Here is a 15,514-nt window from a genome sequence, read left to right as displayed (position 1 = left end):
ATTAGTAAAAACTCTGAATTATAGAATTAAAAAAATATATTCAAGGGTTTTTCTTTTTTTATCGTGCATAAAACAGTATTACTTAGATTAAGGGTGATTAGGGTTTGTAATTAATACAACTGATGATTTCATAGACTTCTTTTGTAATTGTTTTGTACATGGTCACTCTCTCTCCATTCCCCAGTAATCTAGCTTTTACACTATAACCAAATTTATCTTTGTAAAGTATTGATCTGTTTTTGTCAATCTCTCTTTATTCAAAACGCATCAGCATCTCAATGTCTGTCTCCCTGTTGTTTTCAGAATAATGGCCAGCTTCTTGTATAATCTCAGGATCTTTTCCTTTTGTCTTTGTGTTAACTTTTCTAGCCTCTTCTTTTATGTTTTCCTTCTATCTATCCTGCTTCAGCCACATTAGAATGCTCCTTGCTTTCTAAACACACCTTTTCTTTTCGTTGTTGTTTTAAAGATGGGGTTTCACTCTTGCCCAGGGTAGAGTGCAGTGGTGCAACCCTTGCTTACTGTAATCTCAAACTCCAGGGCTCAAGCGACCCTTTTACCTCAGTCTCCTGAGTAGCTGGGACTGCAGGTGTGTGCCACCATGCTTCTTACAGAGAAGAGGTCTTGCTGTGTTGGCCAGGCTGGCATCAAACAAGTGGCCTCAAGTGGTCTTCCTGTCTTGACCTCCCAAAGTGCCAGGGTTACAGGCATGAACCTACTGCACCTGACCTAACTACATCTCTTCATATGTTATTATTTTTATTCAGGTTATTCATTTCTTTGACCTGCAATGACTAAAATGCTCCTTTTCTTTTCTGTAAACAGATTTCTATACATCCTGTGATGCCCAGCTCTGATATTTTGCAATCTGTGAAGCTTTCTGTGATTCTATCTTCTGCACTGTCATCCACCTTTAAGTTAAAATTCTGTCCCTCCTCAACAGTATTTCTTTAATACTTAGTTCAGCATCTTTATCATAATACTCACAGAAATTTGTTGTGTATTATGTCTCCCAAGAGGATGTGAATGCATTGAGGTTAGCTTACTTCATTTTATATACCTAGATTCCACTATAGTACTTGGCTCAATAAACAATTGTCTGATGGATTTATTTGGTTAATGGAGAATCTTCCTCTCTGCAGTTTGCTGGGGACCCCCCCCAGGGAGGGTGTAAAGTTTATGGTAATACCCTATTACTTCTTTGTCTTGTTCTACACATACATACTTTCCTCAGAGGCTTGACTACTTCACTTTCAGTTATATTCCAAAAGTTTTAGTGATTTTAGTTGTTGAGGACAATGGATATTATTTTCCTTCTTGAAAAAGATGGCCCTGGGTTATAGTAGGAATTGGTCACCAAATCAGTGCTGCCCAGATAGAAAGCTAGTAATGGGATACAGTTAAAACTCTTCAGTGTTTTTTCAAATGATCCAATATTATATGTATTTTCCATTTACCTCAAGATATTTGCTGTGTTCTGATTCAGGAATTGGTATCATTGCTTGTTCTAGAAATCAGTTTGCAGTTTGGTATTTTGAATGTGGTGTTTTAGAAAGTTAAGAGCCCTCTGTGTAGTCTACTCTAGCATCTGTTCACTGTAATGTGTTATCCTAAATTTCATGGGCTATTTTAGCTCTTACCTCCTAGTTCAGGAAGATGAATCAGTAGTGGAGAAAAATATGTCAGGGTCATTAAGCTGAGTACTGTGTTCATTCTGTTTGCTTATTAGTCATTGCACTCAATAGTGTGGAAAATAAGTCAGGGTTATAACTAAGAATGGAAGAGTTAAGACATAATCACCAATATAGGTTGCATGAATTTTCCTAATTCTGGTTTTCCAGCACTTTAGTGACTAGATACAAAATAAAATGAGACTGGCTTAACTCACCACAGAACGTATGGGTATTCAGTGATTAAAAATTTTACTTGGTACCAACAGCTTTTTTCCCTAAAACTTTTACAGAGTGATAGTTGATCTAAAATAAGGCAAGTGGCAGCTCACCAGCAGCTTTTGTTTGCTTGTTGGGGCCTTCTGCACTCATTTTATTAATCCACTGAACACTATTGTTTTGATAATGATGCTGAAAATTGTAGGCTAATTGTTTCTTCAAAGCTTGATGGATGGCTAAAAGCAGTTGCAGATCTGTGAATAATGCAATAGTTCCTTGCTTAATGGGATGTTCGAAAAATTTACTCAGGTTGCCAGACTAAGTGATATACGGTTTACCATACTTGGTGGCTCAGACTATTAATATGTTCCTCTTAATTTTTTCATTTCTCTTAAACTCAGCTTTGCATCTTATTTCTTTCATCTTTGTCTTCTCTTTTTTCTTTCCTATTAGCTTTAAAAAAACTTTTTCTGTTTTATGCTTATTAGAGCTGTTATTCTTTATTTCTTTACCTGACCATAATATGAAATTTAAGAGCTATTTAATGAAAATGTCTTTAAATAGTAAGTACAGTGTTTTTCTTTTTATAAACTACTATTCTATCACTTTTCTTAAATATAGTTTTTCTTGTGCATATTCCTTTATTGACTTTTCTCAGTTCATTAGTGGCCTTTGAGGGAAAGAAGGTTTGAAAAATTTCTCTTGGAAGATATTTCTTTCAAATTAAAATTTTAAGCCATAAGAAATGAAGTTTTTCTAGTTCTGCATTCACAGTCTGGCTATTATTTATGCTTTGAATTCTTAATTGTTGTTGACTGAAGAGAGAATGACTTATGAGGAAGATTTCCCTTTTGCTTTTGGAAATGAAATTGTTTTAATGACATCCCATGATTTTATGTACCCTAATGTGTCTTTTCTACAGTTATATTTCTTTTGAGCATAGTAGTATCAGTGTTTTATAGACTATATATAGGAAGCATAAATTACCTACAGGTAATTTTTCTTTCCCTTTGAGGTACCAGCTTGTTTTCTAGTTTAGGTTATGTTCATGGTCATTATTTGAGTCTTGGTCTTTATTTTCTCTGTTACATTGGAAAAGAACGTTAAAGTCACTATCCTCTGTAGGTTTACTAGTAAAGTGAAGCTGTTATTAATAAGATACAAAGACTTGAGGAAATTTTGAGACTTAGAGATAACTTTGTGTTAGTACAGCATAGCCTCATGCTGTATCCTGGGCTGGATACAGTGGCAGAGCTGTTAGAGGCTTTAGAGATCATCTAGCCCAGGATACAGAATGTGCTAATAAACCAGTTGGAAAGTAATAGCTCCCCTGTTTTGAGAGATAATATGTAAATATAGAACATAATTTTGGAAAAATCTAAACCTGGTATGTTGTCTTTTGTGGGTATTTAATAAATATAAACCCAGCCAACTTTAATTGTACTTTTGTTTATTTTTAATTGACACAGAATAATTATGTTAATACATATTTATAGGGTACATTGTGATGTTTTGATATATACAACATAAAGCGATCGGATCTGGGTAATTACTATGTTATCTCAAACATCTATCATTTCTTTGTATTCTAATTATACTTTTATATTAATGAAATTACTTCTATTCAATGTATAGATTTAAAAGATATAATTAATAAATTAATGGTATATAATTACTATTTTGAATGTCATAGAATTAGTGAAATTTCAACAGGACATTTAAGGACTTAACAAATTTATTTTCATGTTTGAAATAAATGTGAACACAGAAGATGTGAACACAGAATATGAAACGACATAATTTGATTATAAATAGTTTTGATTAGAAATTGAGCTTTTAGTTTCAAAATCTATAAATTTAATAATGACTTAATCAACTACTAAATAAAGGTGAATTTCTAGTTTAAGCTGCTAAGTGATCATGTTTATTAAAGTCCATCTGAGGCTCAACAGATCCAGTTGGGTCTTTTAGACATTACTGTAAGTTTTTATATATCTGCCTTTCTTGAAGCAGGGGAGCTGTCATTTTCAAATTCATATTATTAGAACTTGCTTTGTGCTTTCTTCAATGAAATTTTCTTAAATCCATTATTTCTTGAGATTTGTTTTCTGCCACTCAGTAATATTTAGTTACAGCTCTAGGAGAGACTTTATATTGAAAAGGGAATTCTAGTTCTCATGAGGTTTTGCTCAAAGAATGTTTTATTCTCTAAAGAACTTGTGATTGAAAATGGTCAAGTGTATATTTTTTCTCAATACTTTAGGGGGCTTAACTGATTATATAATAATAATGATTGCTAGCATTAAATATGATTTTGGAAAGTGCTTTGATGGTTATACTTTGTGGTGAAGATAATATTTCTTGATAATATTTTTACTTCCAATGAACTATTAGGTTTGCTTTAGAAGAACATGTTTCTGATTTTGTAGGAGATTTTCAAAACTAATGGGCTAGTAAATATTCTATTCTGAATTTTTACTAAAAAAAAGATTGATTCTTGTTTTTCACCAAGAATAAGAGTAGTATTTATACATGGGTATTGTTTTTGCTAATATAAATATCACTTTCTGTTTCTCTTAGTGGCCCTTAAATTTTAATCCTAGTAAATAATTCATTGAGTACGTGTCTTTGTGTATTTAAATATTCCTTTTGGGAATTTATGGATTAGGCATAAAGCTTTTGCATTAAGTTTTTTGAAATTTATTTCTATATAAGTTAGTAAATTTTGGAAATCCAAATCTCATTTTTAACCTGGGAAAAAATAAAATGGTATTGTGTATGTATGTGTGTGAGAGAGAGACAGAGAGCACGAGATCAAGAGAGAAATGTTTATATGTTTAGGCCCATATTCAGATTGAAAGGTAGCATCTGCTGAAAAATAAACTGATTGTTAAAGCTAAGTAAAGAAGGGTAACATTTCATTATGTGAGATAAGCAAGTGGGATCATGGAATACTGACATCCATGGAGGCAGCATAGGTAAACAAGGTGGTAGAGAACTAAGAGACTAGCTATCATTGATATGATCAGGGAAAAGCTGCTGATGGTGATGATAATGAAAGATACTCAGACCAAATTCTGTTTAGCTCAGCAAGCTCTCTTTGAGCCCATACAAATGCACTGTGCATGTAATGGTAACTAGGTACAAGATATGATGAAAAGGTGAGCTGTGAGAGCAAAAGTATGTGATGCAGATTCTAGGCTCTGATGCTCCCTTGTTTTTACTTAAAATTTCTACATAATTGTTTAACATATATTTAAATAAAAAACTTAAAAGTTTTACTTGAGTTCAAAAACGTTCAGAAATTATAAGCACTATGTATTGCAAAACTTCAAACTACATTTAAAATACATATTTCATTACAAACACCCATTGATGAAAGGCTTTTTTAAAACCTTTTTGTTTTTCTATTATTTTTAACCTTATTAAAATTGTCCTTAATTGTTTTCATTATTTATGACTTGAGTCAACTTTTTCCATAATCAGCAAGGCCCCTTTACCAATTTTTAGGTATAAATATTTATGTCATTTTTATATGTTTCTTCAAGGGCTCACATTAGAAATTTTTATTTACATGCCTTTTCATTTGTGATACTCATGAGTGAGCAAAAAAAATGAGAGATGAGGGTTTGAAGGATGATAAAAAGAGAAGATGATTATGAAACAAACAAAAAAGAATGACATGTTAGAGTAAGCCAGAAATGCTTTCAGTTCAGCAGTGTGAGAGGTATAGTATCCCAAGGTGCAAATAAAAGAAGTTTGTTGTTATCTCATTTTTCTTTCTTGTTAAAGATATTTTATAACTGTTAGAAGCAAATGCGCATTCCTTGGTGCCAAAAAGAAGAACTAGTGCTCAGCAAGGAATTTTCTCAGCAAGGCAATTTTACTTTCTGCAGAAAGGGTGCTTCTTGGAAGCCTGATTGTCACGAGAGCACCCTGAACAAAGAAAAGCATAGGTTTTTATCCCTGACACATTGAGTCCTTACTGCTGTGTCCTATCTCTGTTGGCTGGAGCTGGACTGCACAATCTAGACTGATCCTGATTGGCTAAAAACTTAAAACTTTCCTTAATACATAAATGAGTGATGGAGAACAAAGAAAGGAAGGGGGTTGTTTATGGGAAACTAGGAGAATAATAACATTTCCAAATAAAAAAGAGGTGTAGGCTGTAAGCTAGGAAATGCCTGGGCATGTTTGGACATGTCTGAGCAGGCTATAGGCCAGAAAAAATAACTTGGTTAAAGTAAAAGGACATAGAATGTACTCAATCTCTTATTATATTTAACTATATTTACATAGGGCTTAACAAAGAGTTATTAGCAAAAAGCAAGGAAACTTGAAGGAAGTTAGTTTTTAAAAGAAACTATTATTTCTTTTTTTTTTTTTTTTTTTTTTTTGAGACGGAGTTTCGCTCTTGATACCCAGGCTGGAGTGCAATGGCGCGATCTCGGCTCACCGCAACCTCCCCCTCCTGGGTTCAGGCAATTCTCCTGCCTCAGCCTCCTGAGTAGCTGGGATTACAGGCACGCGCCACCATGCCCAGCTAATTTTTTTTTGTATTAGTAGAGACGGGGTTTCACCATGTCGACCAGGATGGTGTTGATCTCTTGACCTCGTGATCCACCCACCTCGGCCTCCCAAAGTGCTGGGATTACAGACTTGAGCCACCGCGCCCGGCCAGAAACTATTATTTCTAACACTTATTTATTCTTTAACAAAAATGGAAACTTTGAAGAGTAACTTTTTACTTTTCACATAACCAATATTGACTCCTCTTTCATAGTACATTAAGATTTGTCGTCTGGGCATGGTGGCTCATGCCTGTAATCCTAGCACTTTGAGAGGCCAAGACAGGCGGATCACAAGGTCAAGAGTTCAAGACCAGCCTGGCCAACATGGTGAAACTCTGTCTCTACTAAAAATACAAAAATTAGCTGGACATGGTGGCAGGTGCCTATAATCCTTGCTACTTGGGAGGCTGAGGCAGGAGAATCATTTGAACCCAGGAGTTGGAGGTTGCAGTGAGCTGAGATCGCGCCATTGCACTCCAGCCAGGGTGACAGGGTGAGATTCCATCTAAAAAAAAAAATTTGTTAATTACAACATTTTTTGAACTTTCTTTGAATATTTTGATATTTTTAGTCGCCTGTCTACACTGGTTGTAGATTCATCTTACCATCACAGCATCTAAAGTAGTCCTTGGTTCATGGTGGGTCATGAGTAAATGTTCATCTAAACATCATCTGGTTAGCCAACATAGCATTAAGGGACCTTTAATCCTAGGGCAACAAATTCCATATGTGAGTTTTGTCTGAGGCAAAGAAGTGAGTCCTTTTATCCTACAATTCTTTTAAATTTCTGGGGACGTTTAGCATTATAGAATTTGTTGTGTCAATAATTTATCATTAACCTAAATTTATTCTTTATGTCACATGACAAAATATGTTAATAAAAAATTAGAAACAATATTTTACCTTCAGTTAGTACTTTGTTTTCAGCTCAACAGTTTTGTTTATTTAGCTAATGAATTCTGTTTTCATTCTCAAATTCCTTGTATATTAAAAGGCTGTTAAGAGAACTAGCAACTTTGGGAATAAAATTTAAATATAAGCATAGGCCAGATGTCATGACTGGTACCTATAATCCCAGCACTGTGAGAGGCTAAAGCAGGAGGACTGTTGAGCCCAGGAGTTTAAGACCAGCCTGAGCAACAAACATAGTGAGATTCTCATATCTACAAAAAAATTAAAAAATTAGCTGGATGTGGTGGCATGTGCCTGTAGTCCCAGCTACTTGGGAGGCTGAGATGGGAGGATCACTTGAGCCTGGGAGGTTGAGGCTGCAGTAAGCCATGATTACGCCAATGCACTCCAGCCTGGGGCACAAAGTGAGACCCTGTCTCAAAAATAAATAAATAAATAAATAAAATCACAATTCATCACTTAAAAAAACAAAACAAAACCCTGACACGCTCACTGTATGAATGAAGAGTGGAAGCTTCATTAATAAAACTGAAACAATTTGTTAGAAAAAAAACTTATCAACTGTAAAACAAGTTCATGATGTAATTATTAAATATAAGCTAACTTTCTAATGGCTATATTATTTATAAGACTATTAGCCAGATATCTCTGTAGAATGATTTAAAAATTATATTAATAATTATAAATGTAATAGTAATTTTCAGGTAGATGAACATCTTTTTAAGCCTGATGAGTGAGTAAATCTCTTCTTTGTTCTTTGAAAAATTTTACACTATTCAATCTTTTCTGCCCAATTTGACCTTAATTTTGATCTTATATTATAACGGTGTGAAAATATTAGCTCATATTTTAGTTAAGATTGAGCCCTATACTTGAAAGAGAATTATTGTTGAACTAAGAATTGAATCGAATCTTTATATTAAGCTCACTCCAAGTATGCAGTTTATCTGGCTTTCTATACATATATTCCTGTAAATGTTTATACCTTGATATTGATGGGGACTTCACTTCAGTCAGCTGGCATAATAAAAAGAACATAAATTTTGGAGGCATATTGATCTGCATTTTAATCCCAGGCCTATCTCATTTTAGTTGTGTGACTTTAGTGATATTCTTTCTCTGGATCCATTTGCCCATTTGTAAAATGGTGCTAACAGTCTCTGTCATGCAGTGTTTTTGACAAGCATTAAAGATATTAAATGTATCAAAATAGCAGAGGATGAAAAAAAAATACCATGCACCTGATTAAAAAAAAGAACCAGAGTGAATATACTGATGACAGACAAAATAGACTTTAGAATAAAAATGTTACTGGAGATAAAGAGGGACATCTCATATTGTTAAAAGGGTCAATCCACCAGAAAGATCTAACAATTATAAACAGGTATACACCTAACAACAGAGCTCCAAACTATTTGAAGCAAAACCTGACATTATTGAAGGGAGAAATAGACAACAATAACATGTGAGGACTTCAGTACCCCACTTTCAGTAATGGGTAGAATGAGGAAGAATATCAACAAATAAATAGAAGACTCAGCAGTACTGTAAATAAATTAGACCTTACATATATCTATAGAACACCACACCCATTAGCAAGAGAACACACATTCTTCTGAAGTGTACATGAAATATTCTTGTGGATAGATCATATGCTAGGCCATGAGATGAACCTCAATGAATTTAAAAGGATTGAAATCATACAAAGTATCTTCTCTGACCATAATGAAATCATATTAGAAATTAATAACAGAAGACAACAGAGGAAATATTTACAAATATGTGAAAATTAGACAACACACTCCTAAATAGCCAATGAGTCTAGAAGAAATCACAAAGGAATTAGAAAACACTTTGAGATGAGTGAAATAAAAAGACAACATACTAAACTTTGTAGGATGCAGCTAACATTATGCTTAAGAGGGAAACTTATAATCATCTATATTAAAAAAAAAATAGTGGAGCATGGTGGTGCAAACCTGTAGTCACAGCTACTTGGAAGGCTGAGGTGGGAGGATTCCTTGAGTCCAAGAGTTTGAGGCCAACCTGGGCAACATAGTGAGACCCCCGTCTTTAAAAAAAAAAAACCTCAAATCAATAACCTAATATTTCACTGTAAGAAATGAAAAAAGGAGCAAACTAAACCCAAAACAAGTGGAAGAATAGAAACGGTAAAGACTAACAAGGAAATAAAAAAATAGAGAAAATCAATGAAATCAAAAGATGATTCTTTGAAAAGATAACTAAGTTCATAACACTTAGCTACACTCATCAAAAAAAGAGAAGAGATTCAAATTATTGAAATCATGAATGAAAGGGGAATGTAACTACTGACCATGCAGAAATGGAAATAATTGTAAAAGAATACTCTGAAAAACTGCATACCAATAAGTTAGATAATTTAAAATGGACAAATTTCTAGAAAGACACAAATTACCAAAACTTGTTAAGAAGAAACAGAAAATCAATGCTATAGCACAGTGTCTTAGAATATCAAATACAAAATAAAAAAAAATCAAAAGAGATTGAATTAGTAATCAAAAAACTCCCACAAAGAAAAGCCCAGGCCTAGATAGCTTTACTGATAAATTCATTTAAATGTTTAAGAACAGTTACCACCAATTCTTCATAATTCTTGCAAAAATAGAAGAGGAGTTAACACTTCCCATATCATTCTGTGAAGTCAGTATTATTACCTTGATACAAAAGCCAAATATACCAAAAGCAAAGAAAACTATGGACTAGTATTCCTTTTGAATATATATACCAAAATTCTGAAAACTGTACTAGCAAGCTGAATCCAGCAAGATATAAAAAAGATATTACACCATAATAAAGTAGGATTTATCTCAGGAATGTAATACTGGTTTAACTCCTGAAAATCAACTAATGTAATAAATTACAGAAGCCAGATGATTATCTCAATAGACATAGAAAAACATTTGATAAAATGCAGCATCCTTTTATGGTAAAAATGCTCAACAAACTAGCAATAGAAGGAAACTTCCTACTCAACCTGATGAAGAGCATCTATGGAAAACCTACATCTGACATTACAGTTAATGGTGAAAGACTTAATAATTTCACCATAAGATCAGGAATAAGACAAGGATGTACACTCTCACAATGTCTGCTCAACATTTTACTGGAGGTTCTAGCCAATGGCAATAGCCAAGAAAAAGAAATAAAAGACATCAGTTTTGGAAAGGAAGAAGTAAATTATCTTTTTGCAGATGATATAATCCTGTATAAATTAGAAAATCCTAAGGAATCCACACATACAGAGAAAATTATTAGAGCTAATAAATGAATTTAGCAGAGTTGTAGGATACAGTGCATGGTCCACTTAGGAAAGCAGTTGTATTTCTGTAACTAGCAGTGAGCAATCCAAAAATGAAATTGAAACAATTCTATTGACAATAAAATAATAAAGAATGTAATTCTTAGGAATAATTTGACAAAAGAAGCATAAAACTTGTCTTTTGAAAACTGCAATTTATCACGGAAAGAAATTAAACAAGGTCAAAACAAATGGAAAAATATCTCATGTTCATGTAAGAGTTAAATACTGGTAAGAAGTTAGTACTCCCTAGATTGATGGTTTAATGTAATCTCTATCAAAATCTCAGTTGACTTTTTGGAAGACAGCTATGCTTACCACTGTACCACCACTGAACTTTTAGTTGACTTTTTGCAGAAATTAACAAGCGGATTCTAAAATACATATGGAAATATAAGGGGGACTGGAATGGTGGCTCACGTCTGTAATCTCATTACTCTGGGAGGCCAAGGCGGGCGGATCACTTGAAGTCAGAAGTTCGAGACCAGCCTGGCCAATATGGTGAAACCTCCATCTCTACTAAAAATACAAAAGTTAGCCAGGCATGGTGACATATGCCTATAATCCCAGCTACTCAGGAGGCTGAGGCATGAAAATCACTTGCACCCAGCCTGGGTGACAGAGTGAGACTTAGTCTCAAAAGAAATATAAGGGACCTTGAATAGCCAAAATAATCTTGAAAAAGGAAAATAAAGTTGGAGTAGCAACACGTTCCAATTTTAAAGCTAACTACAAAGCTACAGTAGTCAAGATAGTATGGTACTAGTATAATGAGTTATGTATATATCAATGGACCAGAATTGAGAATCCAGAAGGCAATCTCTCATGATTATGTTTAGTTGATTTTCAAAACGGGTGTCAAGTCAATTCAGTGGGGGAAAGAATAGTATTTTTCAACAAATGATGCTGAGGGAACTGGATATCCACATCCAAACACTAAAGAATGAATTGACTCCAGCCTGGGCAACAGAGGGAAACTCCATTTCAAAACAACAAAAACGAAAAGGAAATGAGAATGGTGATTATTTAGGCCTTGGGGGGCAGTGGTGGGAGAATGGAGAGTGACAGCTAGTGGATGTGGCATGTCTTTTAGTAGGAACAACAGTGTTCTAAATTTAGATTGTGGTTATGGTTGCACAACCCCGTGAAAATACTAAAAACATTGAATTAAACACTTTAATTGGGTGAATTCCATGTTATGTCAATTATACCTCAGTCAAGTTTAAAAAGAATATAAAGTTACCATAATTAAGAGTTTGGTATTGACAAAATAATGGAGAAAGCAATGCAACAGAGTGGGAGTTCAAAAATGGCTAACAGTAAGTATGAGAATTTAGTGTATGATGTTGTTATGCTAAATCAATGTTTAGAGATAGATTATCTCACAAATAGTTTTTAGACAACTTGTTATATTATAATGAGAAATAATATAACTAAATCCCTGCTGCATTGCTTATACTAACCAAAGTTTAGAATGATCAAACAGCCATAAAAGAGGAAAATGAAAAAGCACTGGAAGAAAAATGGAATTGTTTTGTCATCTTGGAGTAAAAGGAAAATAGGACATAAAACCCGGAAGTCTAAAGCAAAATATGGATTTGATCACTTGAAAAATATCATTTTCTTTTAAGAGTCTATCATAGTCAGATGGCAAATAGAAATGAGAAAAAATGATTTGCAACATGTAACGAAAAGTTTTTATAATTTATGGAGCACCTTTACAAATCACTAAGGAAGAAATGAATGATGTAATATAAAAATGGGCACATGATATGAACAAGCAATGCACACAAAAAAATATAGATGGCTAGTAAACATGAAAGGATGCTTAACCTTAATTAAAATGAAATAAATGCACATTAAATAAGTTGATAATGCCTATTGGATAGATATTGGGAAATAGATACTCATACTGTTCATGGTAGTATACACTGGTATAACTGATTAGAGAGTAATTTGTTAACAATTGTCTGAAAACAATATGTTTCCCTTTTCCTCATCAAATCTATTTATAGGAATTTATTGAGTAGATACACTTAATGTGCATGCAAAATATAAAAAGAACATATATAAGATTTTATATTGGAGTATCACCACTAATAGTGAAAAAACTGCCAAAAACCTAAAAAATATTAACAGTAGGGGGGTACTGGTTAAGTTAATTTGTGGTACATCTGACTAATGGAGTACTATACAACTGAAAAAGTGATGTGGAGAGATATGAAGCATATTCTGAATGGAAAAGAAAGTAATACAATAGTATGTATATCATGATCCTATTTGAATTAAAAAATTATATATAGATATTTTGTATAATTATAAAACATATTGTGAATAAAACTTACCGGTGGGAATTGACTTACCTTTTTTCTCTGCTTTTTTTTTTTTGTTTTTTGTTTTTTTACTCAGAACATAATATATAAACTCAGAGGATTTAATAGAATATTTAAATATTTAATAATTAAAAGTACCTATAAATAGGTTTTATTTATAAATACTATGTTTATAAATACTATGTTTTTAAAGATACACTTTGATTCCCATTAGCAACAATGTATTTTATTTAAACTTATTTATTTATGTTTTATTGTATTTATCTTATTTCATTTTTGAGACAAGATCTTGCTCTGTCACCCAGGCTAGAGTGCAGTGGCACCATCATGCTCACTGCAGCTTTGACTTCCTGGGCTCAAGCAATCTTCCCATCTCAACCTCTTGAGTGACTGGGACCTACAGGCATGTGCCACCATGACTGGCTGATTTTTCATGTTCATAGAGATGGGATGTCACTATGTTGCCCAGGCTTACCTTGAACTCCTGGGGCTGATCCTCTTGCCTCATCCTCCCTAACTGCTGGGATTGCAAAGGTGAGCCTTTGCACCCAACCTTACATTGATCTGTGAGTCTGTGCTTTGCTAATTTCCAGAAGTCTCCATCTGGAATTCTAGAGTATTTTATAACATAGTAACAAGCTGCATGTATATCTTCCATGAAAAAGTGATTTTTTGGCTGGGTGTAGTGGCTTACGCCTGTAATCTCAGCACTTTGGGAGGCCAAGGTGGGTAGATCACTTGAGGCCAGGAGTTTGAGACCAGCCTGGCCAATATGGTGGAAACTTGTCTCTACTAAAAACACAAAAATTAGCTGGATATGGTGGCACATGCCTGTAGGCCCAGTTATTCAGGAGGCTGAGGCACGAGAACTGCTTGAACCCAGGAGGTGGAGGTTGCAGTGAGCCGAGATTGCACCACTGCACTACAGCCTGGGCAACAGAGCAAGACTCTGTCTCTTAAAAAAAAAAAAAAAAGACAAGTGATTTTTTTGTTTGTTGGCTTATTTACTTTTTAAAAAATCTAACTTTTTGATGAATAGGTAATAGGTGCACATGATACAACATTTCAAAGATACAAAAAGGTTATAGAGTGAAAAAGGAAATCTCTTTCTTAACCACCCAGATTCTTTTCTCAGAAACAACCATAATTACTACTTTCAAAAATGATTCTGGGCTGGGCACGGTGGCTCATGCCAATAATCCCAGCACTCTGGGAGGCTTAGGCAGGTGGGTCACTTGAGATCAGGAGTTCAAGACCAGCCTGGCCAACATGGTAAAACCCCTTCTCTACTAAAAATACAAAAATTAGCCAGGCATGGTGGCGGGCACCTGTAGTCCCAGCTACTCAGGAGGCTGAGGCAGGAGAATCGCTTGAACTTGGGAGGTGGAGGTTGAAGTGAACCGAGATTACACCACTGCACTCCTGCCTGGGAGACAGAGCGAGACTCAGTCTTTAAAAAAAAAAAAGAGTGTGTGGATCACGAGGTCAAGAGATCGAGACCATCCTGGTCAACAAGGTGAAATCCCGTCTCTACTAAAAATACAAAAATTAGCTGGGCATGGTGGAGTGCGCCTGTAGTCCCAGCTACTCTGGAGGCTGAGGTAGGAGAATTTCTTGAACTCAGGAGGCGGAGGTTGCGGTGAGCCGAGATCGTGCCATTGCACTCCAGCCTGGGTAACAAAAGTGAAACTCCACTTCAAAAAAAAAAAAGATTTTGTGTAGAGATTCTCTGCATTTACAAATAGGTACACATACACACATGGCGCGCGCACACACACACAAACATTTCACACACACAGCAGCATATTAGGCATATTAAGCATATTGTCATCCACTTCTCTTTTTGTTTTTAGCTGAACAAGATAACTTAGATATCTTTTCATTAATGAAGAGCATCATCCTATTTAAAGTCTGTGTGGATGAATCCTAACAGATTTTTCTGTTGATAATGTGCTATAATTAATTTAACTACTTAACGATTATTTTAGAAACTAGGTATTGCCTAGAGGAAACACTGGGGATACACTGGTGAGGACAAAAAAAAGAGACATTTACTCCCTTCATGGACCTTAAATTCTATGAGATGGACACAGTTATGAAAGACCAACTCAAATAAAAGTGAATCATAATTGTGATAAGTGCTGGGATGAATGTGATAGAGAATTGATATAGTCAGGGAGGTAAAGGACAGTTTTTCTGAGAAAGTGATAATTGAGCTGACATCTAACCAAAGAGTGATTAATTTTACATATTTTATAGGTGGCAGTTTGTCATATAATATCTATTCTTCCATTTTTTCTGTATCTATAAACATACCCTTTACATCAACTTTTAAATGTGCTTAAGTTTCTCATATATTAAACAAAAACAAAACTCTTTGACCTTTCCCTGCTTTCCAACTACTACCCTTTATCTCACCTTCCTTCTTACCAAGAAAGAGTTGTCTAAACTTCCTGTTTCTATTTACAC

General features: G+C 34.3%; 1 protein-coding gene across 13 annotated transcripts in view; it reads left to right on the top strand.

The window, feature by feature from the left end:
* The window catches only part of CCDC171 (coiled-coil domain containing 171), a 408,737-nt gene that overhangs the window by 82,324 nt on the left and 310,899 nt on the right, over positions 1–15,514 (top strand). The gene's annotated exons all lie outside the window — the stretch shown is intronic.

This window comes from Aotus nancymaae, unplaced genomic scaffold (assembly GCF_030222135.1).
Source record: "Aotus nancymaae isolate 86718 unplaced genomic scaffold, 86718_ANA_hifiasm-v0.15.2.pri h1tg000003l, whole genome shotgun sequence".
Lineage (NCBI taxonomy): Eukaryota > Metazoa > Chordata > Mammalia > Primates > Aotidae > Aotus > Aotus nancymaae.
Note: the sequence above shows the minus strand (reverse complement) of the source record. Positions and strands in the feature narration are given on the sequence as shown.